The sequence below is a fragment of the Macaca nemestrina genome, chromosome 16, assembly GCF_043159975.1.
Source record: "Macaca nemestrina isolate mMacNem1 chromosome 16, mMacNem.hap1, whole genome shotgun sequence".
In the NCBI taxonomy this organism is placed as follows: domain Eukaryota; kingdom Metazoa; phylum Chordata; class Mammalia; order Primates; family Cercopithecidae; genus Macaca; species Macaca nemestrina.
This window is the reverse complement of record NC_092140.1, coordinates 7,740,352-7,759,179: the sequence shown is the minus strand read 5'-3', so window position 1 is coordinate 7,759,179 and position 18,828 is coordinate 7,740,352. Positions and strand designations below refer to the sequence as shown.

The following is an 18,828-nucleotide window of genomic DNA, read 5'->3' as shown; positions in this document are numbered from 1 at the left end:
AAGGCTGTCACTGTAGCGTGTAAACGGCCATAGGCGATATATAAACAAATAAGTGTGGCTGTGTTCCCACAAATCTATTTACATGAAAAGGTGACAGACCAGATTTTGCCAATAAGCCATAGTTTGCAGACCCCTGTTCCAAATAAAGGGTATTCCATGTTGACTTGCTATCTGGGTTTGGTTTTGTTGGTTTTTTCCGATCTCTCATTATGGAATCAAAGTTCCACTAGACAATGCCCATATTTTTGTTCACTATTGTAACTTCAGTGCTCGCAAGAGTAATTGGCCATGAATTCAATATTCATTGGTTGAATGAATGAATTCATCAATGTAATACATTTTATTTCTATTAACCTTCATATATTTCCTTCCTCCAATACAACAGATACTCCTTCTGATCAATCTATCCCCTCAATATTGTTTGCTTATATTTTATTCTAACCAGACTTTGCTCTCCTTGATGGCAGAGGCAAACTTATTCCCTTCTTTAGGTCCAATACGCATCAGATGACCTAACAGATAGAACCTACCCAATGCATTTGTATTGAATGAAGGAATCTATCAAGATAACAAGACCAAGGTAAGAGATGGGAAGGCTAAGCTGAGGTTGGTGAGAGGAGCTTATAGGAAAAAGGGTATCCTAGGAGGGTAATTGCTAGCAATTCTCACTGATTACAGAAAATGGAGATGATATTCTGTTCTACTTTTTGCTGCTCAAACAATACCTGGAGGGCTTTTTTCCAACCCGAGTCCCCATACTTAAACAAACAAACAAACAAATATGGCAGCATATGATGTTTTAGAGAAATCCAGCCAAGATAGTGAAAGGAAGGAGACTTGACATGCGAAGAACAGTTGAAAAACTGGTGATGGTAAAAAATTGAGACTGCTTAGCCTAGAAGAGACTTAGAGAGGTACATGCAAGCTGCCTTCAAATACTGAAAAGGTTGTCAGATTTAAGAGGGATTAAATTCTCTATGAATTCTCTAGAAATCGAATAACCTTGTAAAATTATAGGGAGGTAGGTTTTAGTTCAATATAAGAAAGAAATATCTAGGGATTGGAGACATCTGAAAACAGAATGACCTGTCATCAGAAGACGTATTTTCCAACACCAGAAATTTTCAAAATGAAATGGACAACTTGACCTGGGCAACCAGGAAGAGCCTGGAAGGACGTGGGCATGAGGTCAAGGTCTTTGCCCAGGTAACAAGTGTTATTTTCCAACTGAGATTATATGATTCTCCAAAAAGCTATGGAGAGGAAGAAACGCATTCAAAAGTGTAAGTGATGACCCAACATGCTAGCCATTGTCTCAAAAGGTCTTTGGGGTCATGATACAGGGCTTCAAAGAGCCCAGATTTAGGCACTTTATTACCAGCTGATATATCCTCAGAGAAAAATTTTTAATGGATCATCTCAAAGCTAAGACAAAGACAAAGAGTTTAAGAATAAGGGAGCTATTCCAGTCTTAAGAAATAAAGTGCTCAAGAGGCCCAACATTTATTGCAGCCTTCACAGCTGCCTGTTAATTCCTCTGTTTTCACAGTGAGCAGAAATCCTAACTCCTACTCACGGAAGATGATGAAAACTTAATTTTCTTCCTTAGAATTTCCACTTCACACCTCTAACCCACTATTTTTCAATAGATGACTTTACCTCCTACTTCTCAGAGAATTAAGTGGCCGTCAGAAAAAAAAAAAAAAACCATCAACTTTCTACCAGCATTTTGCAAAACTCATTTCTACCTACTACTGTGTGTCTTATATCAGTGAATTTTCCACCATGTGCCAACTCTCCAGTCAAGAACCTAGCTCACATTCTTGATGCTGCCCTTTCTTCCTCCTCAACACATAAACACTCAGAGAATTGCGCTGATTCAGATTAATTAAAATTCCCAAGTCAGTGCATTCCCTCCTGACACTCTCCGAACTCCATGTAGCCTCGAATCCTTCCTATTTCCTGAGTGACACTTCTGAAACACAAAAGCTTATCACTCCCCTACCTAAACCCATGCAGAGTTCCCCATGACCATCAGGATAAAACGCACACCACAGAGTAGGGGATAAAGTGTTCTCCTCACCTGCCTCTCCAGTCTCACTGCTACTCTCCCTGCACTTTCAATAAGTTCTTCATGTGTATTAATTATCTGTTGTTGCTGTGACAAATTACCACAAACAGAGTGGTTTAAAACATCATACATTTGTCTTCGGGTTTTGAAGGTCACATGCCCAACACAGTCTCCCTAGGTTAAAATCCAGGTGTTGGCAGGGACATGTGCCACTCTGGAGGCTCCAGGGGCGAATCGCTTAGGTTGGTGCAAAAGTAATTGCAGTTTTTGCCATTTAAAGTAATTGCAAAAACTGCAATTACTTTTGCACCAATCTAATGTTTCTTTGCCTTTTCCAGCTACTAGACACTGCCTGCATTCCTTGGTTCCTGGCCCCTTCCCCCATCTCCAAAGCCAGAATCAACAGGATGAGTCCTCACATCACATCCCCCTGACCTCCTCTTCTGCCTCCCTATTCCACTCTTAAGGTCTCCTGTGATCTTATTGAGCTCACCTGAATAATCCAGGAAAATCTCACAATTTTCAAGTCAACTGCTTAGCAACCATTCCATCTGCGACATAAATCTGCTTTTGCCTAATATGTAACTTAATATAGCCGCAAGATTTTTTGTGACCATGATTCTGCCAAACACACAATTCACACCTAGCTTGTAGTTCCACATCTATCCATGGGCTATTTCACACACTGGTCCCTTGCCTGGAAAGCACCTTCTCCCTTACATAAGCCCAACCCACTCCCATTGTTTGACTACTTCCTATGACCTTTCAGGATCCAGCTACCACATCCCTCCTTCTCTGGCAAGCCTCCTATGAGGCTGTGAGGTTGGGATGGGTAGTTCCATTCTGCATTCCAATGAGTCCTCCATGCTTACCTGTAAGGGATGCGTAGTAAGTCATTGCTTATTGTGCTATCCTGGGGAAACATTGTTCCATTTAACTCTATATCCAGAGTGACTAGCCCAATTCCTCCCATCTAGTATGTCCTCAACACAGACCTAGTCATTCAGATCCATTCCAGGCTGCAGTATTTAACTCCTGGGTTAAACTACACTCCCGTGACCTCCATAATCAACCTAAAGGTTCTTTTTCTTTTCTGTTTTTCTAAACCACTTCTCATTTTTCCTCCACTTCCTTGTTTGCCTTTTCGGTAAGCATATGTGTATACAGTAATGATTTTTTTTTGCCTCATACTTTAAGTGATTTATCTTTAAAGGTTAACTTCACATATTCTCTGTGGATTCCCAGCAATAACCTAGAAAGCAGCTAGGCAATCCCTTCAGAGTGTCAATATTTATTTATGTCTAAATTTTGTTGACTAAATGATACAGATTCTAAGCCTTCAGGGCAGAGCTCTTGGATAACGTACTTTGTTTACCTATTAGTGCACCAGTGACAGTCTACAAAGAGCTACAATGATCACAATACATTATTTGTACAGGCCAACACATGCCTTTATTATTATCACATTTGTGGCAAATGTGATATTTGCCAAAGTGGCTAGCACTTAAGTCTAATGGTCTAGAAACAAGGTCATGTTATCAAGTTTCAGAATATCTTGTTAAACATATGATTCAGTTTGGAATCATTCTTTTCTTTTCCCTCCTCCTCCCAATATTGTAATATTTCACTGAACTCAATTTATTAATAACGTATGAATTAATAAAATCTGAGGAATATAAATAAATAACATTAATAACATGTTATATTCCTCAAAATATCACTATTCTGTATTTTATTCCTCACAAAATCAAGCAAGAGTATAAACAGATTATAAAGCTACAGATCAACAAATGTAAAACATTGTAGAACAATCCAGAAACTAAATGCAATGATTAATGTCAGCCATGTTTAAAATGAACATATAATTTTGTGTATGCTGAAGAAAATTGGGAATAATCATATTAGAATGGAATTACATCTAGAAATTTTTTCTCAAGGAACAAAATTTCCTCAGGAGATACAGTTGTGGAGTAGAGCTGTGGGGTTGAGCCGGGTATTATATTATTTAATGACCACAGAAATAAAAAAAGGAAAAGGAGCTAACTCCACGCATGAATCACATGTCTGTAAAGTCGGAAAATACACAAAAGCACAATAGGTACAGAGAGGGACTCTGAGAAACTCTCTTATGAAATGCAAATGCATATTATTGAGGAGCATAAAGAAATACTGTTAAAGAAGTGTTAAGAAACCTATTATTTAGATGTTTGTATTAGTCCGTTTTCATCGTTCTATAAAGAACTGCCCAACACTCGGTAATTTATAAAGGAAAAAGGTTTAATTGACTCACGGTTCAACATGGCTGGGTAGGCCTCGGGAAACTTGCAATCATGGTGAAAGGCAAAGAGAAACAATGCATCTTCTTCACAAGGCAGCAGGAGGAGAAGGTACGCAGGAGGAACTACCAAACACTTAGAAGACCATCAGATTTCATGAGAACTCACTCACTATCATGAGAAGAGCATGAGGAATCACCCCCACGATTCAGTTACCTCCACCTGGTCTCTCCCTTGGCATGTGGGGATGATGGGGATTATAGAGATTACAATTAAAGATGAAATTTTGGGTGGGGACACAACCAAACCGTATCAGTGTTGTATTTAATTTTTATGTAAATATTTATTGAGTATCTACTAATTGTAGTCATCCTTTGACAAGGCAACCCCTCTTCTTATTCCATGCTTATAGTGTTGACCTCACAGGGAACACGATAATGAGAGCCTCATATTATGTAATTGATTTGTAGAAGTTAAATTATAAGACATTACACTTAATGGCATTAAATTTTGTATTTCTGATTTTGATCTATCACTGTACCTATTTATACATCTTTTCCACCTTCAGATTTAGCCATCCACTGGATTAGCACCTCCCTGCTTTGTGCAACCCACAAATGTAAGCATGCCTTCTTTGGCTCTGTTCAAACATCAATGAGAACATGAAACAGCACGTGGCTATGAGAAACACATTATGGTCTCCACTGACAGTGAAGCCCTCAGAAACAAACAGCTGCCTATTCTGCTGAAACGAGCAAAAGGAAGGCCCAAAGAGGCAGCAATCACTGAAGAAAGAGGTCAATGCACCCACAAACACAGGCACTCTTTTCTTTTCTGAGAGACAATCACCCATTTAGGACCCCTTCCCTCAGGAGAAACTGTTCCCTCCTTCTGGGATAACATTCCGTAAGTCAGTATGTTTAAGGCTCAATAACAAGTTCCTTGCTGCAGGACTGACATTCCTAGATTATCTTGCATATACTTTCCAATATGGGTTGAAAAGCTTGGGATTCCGTTGTTCTTTGGTAGACTACAACTTTTCTATAAGCCACAGAGCTCGGATCTCAGCAGGACCAATAATGCTTCTGTCTTGAGCGCCCAAGGACTCCTCAGTTTAATGTCAGGTAAGAATGGATCCCAGAACAGAGTCCAAACCTGGAGGAATTTCTGAATTTCCTTGCTCCTCAGCTATAAATGTAATATCTGTTAACCAGAGCCCTTGAAAAGGTCTAGAATAGACTTGATTTTTTTCTTACGGCCCCTCAAACCAAGGACAGAGGTGAAGCATCTCACCTCTGAATTATGACTGGCTATTCAGAGAGAAGGAATACAGTTGTATTACTATCACTAGGTCCGCATAGATCTATTTTGCCCCAAAGAGTATCTTAAGAACTTTCTTAAAGATGGTACCAAAATTATAATATGCAAATTCAACACATTAAAAATATAATTTGTCTTCAGGCAAGACAACACCTAAGCCATGATTGAAGACCTGCAGAGAAGACTTCACCATCTTCTTCAATAACTAGTTTCAGCATTTCATAGTCTTACCATCAGCCAACTTTTCAGTCTAACTTCAATCTTGCTTCCTGGTGTTTACGTTGGGGAATACCCTTCTATGAAGCAATTTTACAGTTAAGAGTGTTACTCATCAACCCAGGTATACTGCCAGTGATTAACGACACACGGAAATAGCCAAAGTTTGATGCTTTCAAAAATATGATTCCACTACTCACATCTTCTACAGCCAAAGACATAGCCACAAGATATTATTGCAATGTATTGAGGAGACCAATCTGGCTCTCAGATCCAACCATGAGATCTAACTTCAACTCCATACTAATCTCAGTCCAGCCAACACGTTTCAGAGAAGCAATCTCTACGTTATCATATAGAATACAGTGTTCATTACTTTGTGAATCCCTCAGTGTGGTGGTGAGATGCTTACACATGCCAACTCTTTTTGAAGCTCAACAGAGCACTGTGTGGATAGTTATTTCGCACAGAGTCCCTGGAATTTCTCCTGGGAAGCCTTTGGAATTAGAGTCCAGCTCACTATTTGTTTTCAGTTCATCTAATGGGCCTGTGCAAAGAATATTATTCTGTTTGCTTCAAAGTCCTCTGGTGTAAACCAGGGTAGCATCATCAGCTGGTTGTTTTCACAGCAAGAATATCCTTCACTGGTGTTCTTCACAAAATTCTGAAAGAACTAATCTATAAACCAGCACTGCAGTGTTCATCAACCATCCAATTGGCAAATAAATACCACTTGCAATGTTTGGTTCTACAGCCGTAATAACATTGGGCATTTTTATATAAATCTATTTATAAGGGAGCCTTTGCATATTTCCATGCAACTCTGCAAGCAAGAAAATTTCACAAACCCTTTCAGTAGGTGCTAAATACCATCAACATGTGAATCATCTTTAAATCATTTCCTTAACAATAGTACGTTTTGAATGCTACAAATTACTTGGCTAAAAGACACAAGGAGCAAGCCAGCCAGCATACTGGTAAACTTACAAACTCAAATGAAGACAGTGTGACTGTCACTTCATATATGCTCAGCAGGGGGATGCTAACACTTATTTCTGGGGTAAAATTACAGGTCAAAGTTGACAGGATTGCTTATTGAGAAGGCTCCCCAAACCAGACAGTCCAATATTCCTCTGCAGGAACAGGCCCGTTCAGATGGTCTCTCCCCACCCTACCACTCATCATGGTTGGCGTAGACAGAATAATGCTCCCCCAAAGGCAGCCTAAGCCACAGAACCCTTGGATATGTTCTTACAGGCAGAAGAGACTTTGCAGATGGAATTAAGGGAAGAATTTTGAGAAAGGAAGAATAGCCTCTATTACCCAGGTGAACCCAATGTCATCACAAAGGTTCTTTAAAAAGAAGGCAAGAGATCAAAGTCAGGGGAGCTGTGACAATGGAAGCAGCAGTTGGGGTGATGAGAGGAAGGGGCCATGAGCTAAGGGATGCGGGCAGCCTGTGATGCCAGAAAAGGCAAGGAAACAGTGTCTTCCTGGAGCCTCCAGAGAAAGCACAGCCCTGCTGACACCTTGTTCTTAGTCCACGGAGACTTCTGACTTCCGGAACTGATATGGTTTGGCTGTGTCCCCAGCCACATCTTGAATTGTAGCTCCCATAATTCCCACGTGTCATGGGAGGGACCAGTGGGAGGTAACTGAATCGTGAGGGTGGGTCTTTTCCATGCTGTTCTCATGATAGTGAATAAGTCTCAGGAGATCTGATGGTTTTATAAAGGGGAGTTCCCCTGCACATGGTCTTTCGCTTGCCTGCTGCCGTGTAAGATGTGACTTTGCTCCTCATTCACTTTCCACCATGATTGTGAGGCCTCCTCAGCCATGTAGAACTGTGAATCAATTAAACTTCTTTCCTTTATAAATTACCCAGTCTCAGATATGTCTTTATTAGCAACATGAGAACAGACTAATACAAGAACTGTAAGACAATAAGTTTGCATTTTTTAAGCCACTAAGTGTGTGATAATGTACAACAGCAGCAATAAGAAGGTAATACAATTGGTATGATGAAGTGCTCACAGAATAAAAACACAAACTGGACATTCATATGGACAGAGACCGGAATAGTGTCTTTTTCAGAAAATTAAAAGTTATTACATGACCTAACTTTTATTTCCATGTTTTAATTTTTCTTCCTTGTGTTCAGCTAACTCAGCATTCTGTGATCTTAGGCCTGCCCACATTATCTAAGATGACGATTTGCCCATCTTCTCACACTCCACAAACAGGAGGCACTAACACAAAATTTTATTCAATGTCATTTTATTAAAGTTGCATTAAACTTTCCAAATGGACCACGTTAAAATCTTCCACTTATCCAATAACTTTAAAATGCTAAAAGATACCTCCCTTCCCCATTAAAGGGAGCAGTATAGTTTAGAGTAGGGGGAGGCAAACTGTAGTCCACAGGCCACATCTCCCTGTTTTTATAAACGAAATTTTACTGAAGCATGGCTGCCCCACTCCTTTCCATGCCGTCTATGACTGCTTTCATGCTACAAGCACAAAGCTGAGTAACTGTGACAGAGACACCATGATACATCAGTACCTATACAATAGCCTTTATTTTGACTTACAGACAATAAAGCCCAGAATATTTACTATCAGGCACTTTACAGAAAAAGTTGCCTGAATCCTACATTATAGGACTAATTTTGGAGTCAGACATAAAATCTAATAACAACTCAGCCATGTATGAGCTGTGTCATCTGGCACAAAGTTTTTCATTGTAGTGAGCCTCACTTTTCCCTATTTGTAAAATGGAGATATGAGCACCTACCTTAAAGAAGATTGATGCCTAGAACATAGTACATGCAACATCTGTCAAAATAGAACAAATATTTCATCATTTATATCTTCTCACATATTATCTTGCAATTCTGTTAAATATTAAATGCCATCAAAAATTAGTTTACAAAACATATAGGTACATAAGAGATGAGTGTTTCTGATGATAACATACTATGCAGTAGATGCTCAATAAGCATTTCTTGATTGAATAGTCTGAATTTTCAAGCCATGAAATGAAATCATGCAAATATTAAATTATGTTGAGACATTAAAAGTCATCTGCCCCAGATCTTCACCCAGCAATATCAACATTCAGGAACTCCTCCAGTATCAGCAAATAACAACATATCAGTGAGTGTCAACATTCAGCAATATCACCAAGCAACAGCAACATTCAGAAACTCCTCCAGTACCAGCAAGAAACTGTTTATAATGAACAGACTGCAGTAATGTCAAGGGTCAGGAACTTTCTTAGGCAGATCATCTGACACAAGTGCAGGGATAACTGAAGGCATTAACTGCCCTACATGAAGTAACACTATACACCAGCAATTTCTTCATGATTTATTTATAGATGCCCCTCAACTTACAATAGGGTCATATCTGATAAATACATTGTAAGCTAAAACATTGTATATTGGTTTCAACGTACAATATATTCAGTATATAATGGGTTTGTCAGAACACGACCCCATCGCAATTGAAGACATACTAAATGCGTATCGCTTTGGCCCCATCATAAAGTCGGAAAATCATTAAGTCGAACCATCGTAAGTCAAACCATGTTAAGTCGGGGACAATCTGTGTATCATTTTAAGAAAACACAGAGTGTTCTTGAGGGAGAAGGCTAATTATTCCAACATTATATGGGGAAGGCAACCGTTTCATTTTAATTCCTTTCCAAGAAATCACTTATTGAATTTTTTAAATACTAAAATGTGGCCTGATTGGTAAAGACTGTTTTTTCTCAATTAGAAAATATTTTTAGATTGATTGGGCATTAACCATGACTCTTTCCAACGTTTTATTCCGATCTTACCATTTTCTGGGTGTGCCCTTGATTGTCACTGGTGAACAGGGTCACTTGGGCTTGGAGTCAGAACATCCCGGTCTGAATTTCATTCCTTAACTTTCTACTGTAGTTGCCTTTGGCAAGTCCCTACATATTCTTAAATTTCAACTTTTTCATCTGCAAAATGGAACTAAAATACTTAAATCTTGGAATTGTTGTAATAATAAATGAGGTAGTATATATTAAAACTTTGGTAAAGCACTGTTTTGCATATCTATTATCAGAATAATTTAATGGTGGAAATTTAATGAGGGAAAAATCAAATACACTCTGTAAACTCTGAAGGGCCACTCAAAGGGGCTTCAAAAAGTTCATGAAAAATGAAATTAAAAGATTAAAATATAAAATATAAACTCAACATATGCTCCATCAAGTTCAAGACACTTGTGTAAGTGCTAACACCAGCCATTTAGTCCATCCCTAAAGAACTGAGGATCTTGGGAATTTAAGCATGTCAATGCAGTTTTAGTTACATTATTACCTGAAGAAAACTGGTTGTCCTTCACAGATTTTTTTTAAGATTAAGAAACAAAAAGAAGTCAGAAGGAGCCAAATCAGGACTGTAAAATGAATGCCTAATGATTTCCCATGGAAACTCCTGCAAAATGGCCCTTGGTGGGTGAGAGGAATGAGCAGGAGCATTGTCTCGATGGAAAAAGACTCTTTGGTGAAGCTTTCTCAGGCATTTTTCTGCTAAAGCTTTGGCTGACCTTCTCAAAACACTCTCATAATAAGAAGTTGTCATCTTTCTTCGGCCCTCCAGAAAGTCGACAAGCAAAATGCTTTGAGCGTCCCAAAAAAATGTTGCCATGACCTTTGCTCTTGACCAGTTTGATCTTGCTTTGATGGGCCCACTTCCACCACCTCTCAGTAGCCATTCCTTTTATTGCTCTTTGTCTTCAGGATTGTACTGGTAAAGCCATGTTTCATCTTCTGTTACAGTTCTTTAAAGAAATGCATCAGGACCTTGATCTCGCTTGTTTAAAATTTCCACTGAAAGCTCTGCTCTTGTCTGCAGTTGATCTAGGCATAATGGTTTTGGCACCCATCAAATGGAAAGTTTGTTCAACTTTAATTTTCATTCAGAATTGCGTAAGCGAAAACAATTGAGATGTCTGTGATGTTGGCTATTGTTTCTGCTGTTAATTAACTTAGAACAAGTTTATTTTGGTGCAAAAAAATTGAAATCCATGCACAGTTTTTTCATAATACACATTTTCCACAAACTTTTTGAAGTCGCCCCATATAAACATTAGCCATTTGTATGTAGCAGTATATAGAGTAAAATTGATAATACTTTAATGTGAGTCAAAAAGTCATATTAGAAGTCATCTGACTGTCATAGTTCATAGAAGCATTTCCCATATGAGACAAAAACTAGAAAAAACCCGAACACTCATCAACTGGTTAAGTGGATAGATCAGCATGGGATAGTCACACTATGAAATGCAACTCAACAATATAAAGGGATAAAGGACTAATAATACATGCAATAGCATAAATGAAGATCCTAAACATTACACTAAAGTGAATGAAATTGAACACAGAAAGGTTGTGTGCTAGGTAATTTCATGTGTCAACTTGACTAGGCTACGGTGCATGGTTGTTTGGTCAAACACCCATCTAAATGTTTCTGTGAAAAATTCTTTTTAGATATGATTCACATTTAAATCAGTAGACTTAGAATGAAGAAGATTACCACCCATAATGTGGGAAGGGTCAGCCAACCATTTGAAGGCCTTAAGAGAAAAGAATGAGGTCCTCCAAAAAAGCAGGAATTCTGCTTCCACGTGCCTTTGGTTTCAAAAGTACACTGTACCATGAACTCCTGCCAGAATGTCCAGCCTGTTGGTCTACCCTGAGGATTTTGGACTTGCCAGGCACCATCAAATAACTCCATTCCTTAAAATATACATATGCACATATATATACATATGCACATATGTGTGTATATATATGTATACACACACACATACATGTCTTCACTCTCATTTTGTCTTAATTCTCTAAGAACCCTGAATAATACAGGCTATATATCATCTAATTTCATTTACATGAAATTCTAAAAAACAGAGATTAGTGGTGACAGAAAGCATATCAGTGGTTCCCTGAGGCGAGGGCAGGAGAAACTTTTTAGGATAATGGAAATGTTCCATGTGTTTGTTGTGGTGATGATTAACTGACTGTATCAATCGCCAAAATGTATCAAACTCTGCATGTATATGCATGCTTAAAATGAATCACTTTTATTGTATTTTAAATCAGCACAATAAAAGTTGGGAGGAGGAAGTCACACTACAAACCATATAGCAATCTCTAATATGATTGTCTTACACATCATGGAAAAACTTAACTGAAAGTTGTTTTGCATGTAAGTTTATTTTTTCATGAATATGGGAATACTGGAGTTCACTGAATTGGGATTGTTGATGTTTATCGAACATGCTCAAGGTGAGCAAGCACTGACTAATATATCTGTCAGGCAGAACCATGAGTAAGTCACATATTCATTATTATGAACAAGTTAATTAAAGTCATAATACTAATAAATTATAGCCACTAAGACCATTATTGTATTCACTTCTGATTTATATACAGTCCCTCTCTTGAGTAAATGGGAATTTTTATGTGGCTATAAAAACTTGATAACTAATACATCAATTCATAGTAAACATCATTCAAAGGCAACTGTGACAAAATTTAGTCCCTAAAATATCAGGGAAGGACAATAATATAAAAAATAAAAGTGTGTATAACTTCAAACATAGAAACTGCATTATCAGTTCAGTCCTGACACAATTCTTTTTATCTGTGGCTCTGAAAGCATTTTACAGCAGTTCACAAGTTATCATCAAGAAATCATACACTCAGGACAAAGTATTTGGCAAACGTATTAGAGCAGCAAATAAACAGACCTAAGCCTTTGCTCAGGAGTTTCACCTCTGCTCCCTCAGATGACCTTTTGTCTTGACAATTCCATGAGAAACAAATTGATCTACCCTTAGCTTGCCCCCACATTTCCTAGATATGAGTCAACTAGCAAAATCTCTAAGTACTACCATGAATAACATTGCAATAAAGCATGATCACCCTGTGACTCAAGATACTGCGGGTCTTTCTGCTATCAATACAGAGAAGCCCATCTAAAGCTATTAAATAGTTCATTATTGCTATTGAAGTTTACTCAATACATAAGAAAATATCAGAAATAGGGGAACAAACTCGATGTCTAAAAATGTCCAGCTACGTAGTTTATAGTATAAAGTCCGTCTCCTCATTGGCAACATGGAATGATGGTGAAGACATAGGTTTTAGAGACACATTTTGATTGTAACACCAATTTTGGCACTTTCAATCTGTAGAGTCCCAGATTCCTTGATCTTTCCAAAATTCAGGCTCCTAATTTTTAAAATAAGAATGATTTTACCCACCATTCATGACTGTTTGAATATTTAGATAATGTTTGTAAAGGCTCTCTTCTAATACCCAACATATTATAAGATCTCAATAATAATGAGATATATTATTTCTATTATTATTATTTAGGATGGAGTCTCACTCTGTCTCCTAGACTGGAGTGCAATAGCACGATCTTGGCTCACTCTGCCTCCCAGGTTCAAGCGATTCTCCTGCCTCAGCCTCCCAAGTAGCTGGAATTACAGACACCCACCACCATGCCTAGCTAATTTTTGTATTTTTAGTAGAGACAGGGTTTTGCCATGTTGGTCAGGCCAGTCTTGAACTCCTCCGACCTCAGGTGATCCACCCGCCTTAACCTCCCAAAGTGCTGGGATTACAGGTGCAAGCCACCGCACACAGCCTATTATTGTCATTATTTTCCGTCTTAGTCCATCTCTTTCGCTATAGCAAATTACTTTAGGCTAGGTAATGTATAAATAATACAAATTTATTTCTAACAGTCCTGGAGCCTAGGAAGTCCAGGATCAAGGCTCCAGCAATTCCATTTCTGTTCAGGGCTGGCTCTCTGGCATCTCTGGATGCGATGCCTGGTTGTTGTATCATTCAATCGAGATGAATGCTGTGTCCTCAGTTGGTGGAAAGACCTAAAAGGGAAAAACTCACTCCCTCAAACTCTTTCATAAGGCTTTTATAATCCCACTCATCAGAGTAGGACTTTCATTGCTTAACCACCTTTCAAGCGTCTCACCTCTCAGTATCATCACCTTAGGGGTTAAGTTCCAAGTTTTGAATTTTGGAGGGACACATACATTTAAACCACAACATTTTCTGAATAGCTAAATTAGAAAATTGGGGCTGGTGTTTGATTCCTGAGACAACTGCTGTTCTCCTAAAACAGCGGACTTATACCTTATAGATCCTAACAGGCTCTTATTGAAGTCACTGGAATATTGGCCGGGCGTTGTGGCTCACACCTATAATCCCAGCACTTTGGGAGGCTGAGGTGGGTGAGTTGAGGCCAGGAGTTCAAGACTGGCCTGGTCAACAAGGCGAAACTTCATTTCTACTAAAAATAAAAAAATTAGTCTGGTATGGTGGCACGAGTCTATACTTCCAGCTGCTTCGGAGGCTGAGGCATGCGAATCACTTGAACTCGGGAGGTAGAGGTTTCAGTGAGCTGAGATAGTACCATTTCACTCCAGCCTGGGCAATAGAGTAAGACTCTGTCTAAAAATAAAATAATAAAATAAAACAAAACATCAATGACCTAAATCTACACCAAACCCACAATTAAAATAAATAAATAAGTAAAGTCATTGGAATAGTGAACCAACTTTACATGGAGTTGTGCCAAAGAATGCTCTTTCCTTTAAAGGAGGCCAACATGAATCTCCTGAAGTGCAGGGCTTTATTTTAGATATAGAAGCAACCATCTCACATGCCTCTCAACACCGATTCCCCAACACACCAATTTAAACTTTCATTTTCAAAGACACTAAATCAATAGATGCCCACTGAGTTTGTGACTGAGCTAACTCCTATTAGAAGAAAACTTAAAAGGGTTGACAGGTGTCAATAGGTGCTGATTGACTTTTAAGAGATATATTTAAAAATGGGGGTGCCAATTTATTTTCTTGCCAGTGACAAATAAGTTTCAATTCCCTTAAAATACAGTTGCATCCCTTTCACACACCTCTTTGATTGTTCAGGGTTTCTGTACTTCTCTCTTTTTCTGCTATTCTTTTTCTCTAGAACATCATTACTTCCCCAATTGATAAGAGTTATATCTTTATCTTCTGCACCGAAGCCCAGATCTTGGAACTAAACAACATACCATGAGTTAACTTACTTATCTGGCAATATCTATTATGTTAAGTGTGAAAGCAAATCAAAATATTAAGAGTCTTCTTTATAAAGATAGTAAGTTACCTGGTGAAGGTCATATCTAAAAGTATGCATAATAACGCGTGAATGTGACACATATTAACATTTATAAATTTCTACTCTCTGAATACCTGTGTCTCCCCGAAATTTATAGGTTGGAATTCTAACCCTAAAGGTGATGGTATTAAGCGGTGATTAGGTCATGAGGACAGAGTCCTCAGAAAGCTCCTTGTCCCTTACACCAGGCCCTAAGGACTCGCCTAGAATGCACTTTCTATAAACCAGGAAGCAGGCCCTCGCCAGACACTAAATCTGCTGGCACCTTGATTTTGGAGTTCCCAGCCTCAAGAACTATAACAAATAAATTCCTATTGTTTATAAGCCACCCAATTTATGGTGTTTTGTTACAGCATCCCAAACAGACTAAGATATAAATATACTATAAGCTCTTTCAGGGTGAGCGTATTCTCTTTATTTGGGTTCGTGGAATTAACAAAATACCTGGCACAGAGTAAGTGTTCAATCAATATTTGATTAAAAAAAAATGAATCAGCCATGTCTCCCACTATATGTTAAAGAATGACAGAGAATGAAATAACTGTTTTTTCTATCAAAAGGGAGATTTTTGAAGAATGCACAGTGGAAAAATCAGTGACAGCATCAACACAAAGCTGCCTGGCTTCTCTCTCATACTTGTCCGATTCCTCTGAAGATCCCCCAAGGGTCAGAGAGAAGTACTAAAGCTAGTTTGTATCTTGGGTGACTAAGTTAATGGGCTATAAGTACAGAGAACCAAAAACTAACATTTGAGAAAGAAGTAGAAAATGTATGATAATTGCAACTCTCTAGGATCATGGAAAGCAATTGATTCAATCTTTGAAACAACTGATATTCATGACTTCTTTTCAAGGTAATTATTAAGGTAAGTTTCCTATAAATTATTTGTGTAGTGAAATTCACGGGCACCGAAGTAATATGGACCTTAGAAACAATCCTTTTATTTGCTACAGCTAAATTGCACCTTTTTAGAAAGTTCTTATATTTCCCCAATATTTAGAATTTGAACATCTTAGGGTGAAATATATATAATTAAGTATGTCTACGTGCCTTCATTTTTAACCCATCACAGGCACATCCACTGATTGGCCTGTGATGTCTTAGACTTCATGTCACATCAAAAATTCTAGTTGAGTTTGCCTCAACTGGAGAGAAAAGGAAAAGATGGTGCACCTTTTACCTTATGTCTTAGCCAGTGACTCCCCTATTCCCAAATTAAGATATCCTGACAAATTTGAGGTACAAACCTAAAAACAGGTAAAATTTAAATTACAAATACTTCTACCTGGGGTCTTCAGTATTTTATAACTCCTTCTTAGAGCTAAGCATAATTTTAAGTGCTAATAATGAACAAAATTTTCCTTATTGCTATTTTTATTCTTTCTTCTAATATCCAACTTCTAGTTCTGGGTTTTACATATCTGGCCAACAAAAAGTTTGAAGACTAATCACAAAAGCATGTATAAACACCAAGAGGTTTAGCATGTGTATAGAATATGAATTTGGAAATGTTTACCTATGCAAATATTTGAGAGCTAGAATTTTATTCTTGGCATAGAAACTAAGGGTTTTTTTTCTAAGCACATTGCTACAGAAAACCGATATCCTGGAGGGATTGTTTACTTGGAAGAGGCTTTGCGATAAGAGTTATACTAGCATTTAATGACGTTGATCTAATGTTATTTTATGGTTAAAGGAGCTGCAGAATTACCCTAAACTTTTACCTTTTATCTAACTAATAAAATGTCCTTTTTTTCCCCACTTTAATAGTAAAAAAAATAAAAATAAATAAATTATAGTATTATAACACAGGGTGCATTTCTTTCTCAGTTTCATTGACACCAATGAAGGCAAAATGGAAAGAAATGTCATACTGACTGACGTCATTAAAGGAAGCATGTAATTTAGTCAATAAATGAATTCAATAATATTCACACACTAATCTTTGAAAGAGTCAGTTGGATTGCTTTTTAATATGATGGAGCCAAAGCCTCCAGCCCTATTGACCACAGGTAAACCTCAAGGTTGCCGTCAAAATGGACTGCAGTCTCCAGTCATTGGGTTCTGTCATGAGATTTACATCACTGTGTTTCCCTGTTTTGACTGATCACTAAATACCTGAGGTATTTTGTCTTATTCTCAGACACGAATTTAATGCTACCTTTGAATGTTCAAAAAAAATGTTGCTGGTTATGTATTTGATGTTTACCTACTCATATGTGAAAATAAATACTTGAGATTCCATTTGTGAGCTACTGTTTGAATTGGGTTTTTCTACAGGAAAACCTGCTTACCCGGTTTGACTAAATCCCTAGAAGAATGTTTTGTGATACAAAGAACGGATTGTTATACAGGACAAGATAGGTAATTATGAGATCATGAATAAGTTTGTCTTTCACTGTGAAAGTATATAAAATAGGAATAAAATGTGTGATTACTGATTACAGAAGTTCTTTTACTATGGAACTTACACGAAAAAAAAAAGGCAGTTCCCTTACCTAAGAGGTCATTCAGAAAATGCTCAGCTTGTTGTAACCCAAGCTAATGAAAACAAGGAAATTTATAGTTAAGGCTGACTTCCAATACCTAGACACCACAGGGTGTCTTTTAAACCACTTCCTTTATATGGTCCTTTGAGTCCATGGATGGGAGATCAGCTTAAACTGTGAATTTCCTTATTATTAGTTTCTGACACAACCTTAACCTACTTTGAGTGTACTCTGAGACTTTCTGGTTAGTGCATTTAACTTCCTCTCTTTAACAACATCAGTATGACCTTGATATAGGCTAAGCTACCACAACTGAGATTCAATTATGGCCAAATGGAGATATTGCTCTAGTTTTAGTCCCAAGCCTGGTGGGTTTTCCTTCACTATCCAACACCACTGATCACCATGCATGGGGTTTTTCAGAAGTGACATCTTCATAAAATATTTTTCCTGATATTAACTAACATGCAATTTATTTCATAAAGTTAACAAAACTTTCAGAAAGCTTTCAATATCCTTATTGTTTCAAAAACAAGTTCAAGAAAGATACCTTCTGTGTAAAATTACTGCTATGATTTACAAGAAAAGATCTTCTGCAGTCTTGTGTGTTAAGTTGAGAGGGTGAGATTCCATTGGTGACAAGGAGGAAACAATGAGGCTCCCCTCTCTCGTAACTGTCCATTTGAAACCTGTCTCTGCAGACTTTGATCCTTAGGTGGCTGCTCCAACAGGTCACATGGCGTTTCTGCTTAGATAAGCGAAGTCCTCCCGTCATTTTTAATAGCCCAGGTTCAGCAATTTTATTGTCCAACCAACGCAACTGTCGAAATCCTGAATTTCGCTTGGAGTTCTTGTTTCCCTCCCTCTCCCTCCCATCCCTTGGGCCTGCTTTGTGGAGACCTACAGTGTATTGGGGCTGGGAAACCAATACTGCCAAAGTATGGTGCTTCATACATGCTGAACTGACAAAGAAGCCTCAAGGTCTCTCTGACCTTCCCTCATCCCCAACCATCTCTCCCAAAGCATAGGATGAAGTCATTCTCTGAAGCTCCCTTATCTGCCTAAAGTCCAGACCTGCCAAAGAAGAAAAAATTACCCCTGGTCCTCTCCGTAAGTTTTCATTAACTGAACTAATTTCACAGGTAAGAAGACTGAAGTCTCTTGAACTTGAACAGACTTGTGTCACAAACCATTGTTCACTCTGTGGGCCCAACAGAC

The 18,828-nt window shown here is 38.1% G+C and overlaps 1 long non-coding RNA gene across 1 annotated transcript in view; it reads right to left on the bottom strand.

Moving 5' to 3' along the window:
- The window catches only part of LOC105485336 (uncharacterized), a 125,285-nt gene that overhangs the window by 21,359 nt on the left and 85,098 nt on the right, over positions 1-18,828 (bottom strand). The gene's annotated exons all lie outside the window — the stretch shown is intronic.